Source organism: Grammomys surdaster, unplaced genomic scaffold (assembly GCF_004785775.1).
Source record: "Grammomys surdaster isolate TR1022 unplaced genomic scaffold, NIH_TR_1.0 149, whole genome shotgun sequence".
NCBI lineage: Eukaryota > Metazoa > Chordata > Mammalia > Rodentia > Muridae > Grammomys > Grammomys surdaster.
This window is the reverse complement of record NW_021604607.1, coordinates 11,946,967-11,948,515: the sequence shown is the minus strand read 5'-3', so window position 1 is coordinate 11,948,515 and position 1,549 is coordinate 11,946,967. Positions and strand designations below refer to the sequence as shown.

The 1,549-nt window shown below is 40.9% G+C and overlaps 1 pseudogene; it reads right to left on the bottom strand.

Moving 5' to 3' along the window:
• Positions 1-319: 319 nt before the first annotated feature.
• LOC114619263 lies at positions 320-1,024 on the bottom strand (annotated as a pseudogene).
• Positions 1,025-1,549: the final 525 nt, after the last annotated feature.

The following is a 1,549-nucleotide window of genomic DNA, read 5'->3' as shown; positions in this document are numbered from 1 at the left end:
TCTGTGGCCATCTATCACATAGGACAACACTCCTACTAGCCCCTCCACAGGTAGAGGTCATGACGACAGGCCACAGAGCCTTAAGACAGATCTCTATATTAATGAGATACCTGAAGGCCAGAGGGCTTATCTAATTAAACATTCCTTCCCAGAACCTTCTCCTTACATTAAGTATTTAACCTCAGGATCGTCCTGAGAATAACATAGTTCATCCATTTTCTGCCCTGGCAATACACATTTTAAAAACATTGAATGTCTCTCTTCTTTTGGACACGCTGTGGGGAAACATGGAGAAGGTTTTCAACTACTTAGCTGCCATCTAATCTCCTTCATCATCCATATTGGGAACCAAATAGTACTCCAAGGGATTTGTCCAAATATATCTTTGACGACCTGTCCTAACTCATCAGCGCCTGCGTCAGAATGCTCAGTAACACAGGTAAAGAAGCTCTCTGGCTCTTTTGCTGCCTGTCCTGTTGACCTTATCCTGCTGAGTGTTTTTGTCAAATCCTTTCCAGAATTCCATTGGATTTCAGTGAGCTTTGAAGACAGGTCAGCGCTCTTATTCAGAGGAAATTATTTGGAGGGCAGTTTATTTTCAAAGTAAGAATTTTCATCAAAATAAAAATCTATTCTGTAAGCTGATTTAATGTCTTCAAATTCTGTCGCTTCAACTCTGGTCAAATAATACAAAGCCTCCTCGTCTTCCGCCCCAAGCAGTGCAGACACTAGTGCACGGTTGACATGTTGCTACCCAAAAAATGGGATTTGGGATCAATTCTGACCTCTTCTGAAAAAAAAATGGTTGGCAGACTTTGTTATGGTTTTGTTCTACTTTCAAAGTTTCCTCACTGGCTTGTTCATTAAGTCTGTCTTCTTCATTTTGTACTTCATCAATATGTTCAATTGCCTCTTACTGGTCTTTTTCTTCCTTCAGCGAGCCGGGAGAGGTCCAATTGCTCTCCATCTTTGGGGCAGCTGTTGGTCTGGGTTCTAGAGCTGAGACAGGATCACAGATTACCATTTTGGGACAATGATGCAAAGTGGTTGGCTAGAAGGCAGAGGCCAGAGCCCCCATGTTCACTGCAGGAAGAAACTCACAGGAACCCTAGTTGTTACATTTTATTGTGTTCGTGCAATCAGTCAGTGTATGAACAACAGAAAGCAGGCTTTGATACCTGCCTAAATCTCCCTGTAATGTCAATCACTTAATTTGACTGCACTTATTACTATTTTAAGCCACCTGCAAATGGGAGACGGAAATCATATCAGAGCAAAAAGCTGTGACTGTTGCTTGAACTTTTTTGGCTAGAGAAATTATACAAGAAGTCAGGCCTGGAGAGAGAAACTGCAAGATTCTTGCTACAGGTTTTTTTCCCTTGGAGATTCTAGAAGCAGCTATTTTGAAAAGAGAGTATCAGCTCATGAAAGAAGAAAATTAACGAATGTATTAGGTAATTAAGCTTCTAGACTGATGGGAAATATATGAGTTGTCAAATCTCTTTAGACTTTTATTGCTTTTTCTATCTTGTCCTTGAAGCTCCTGAGA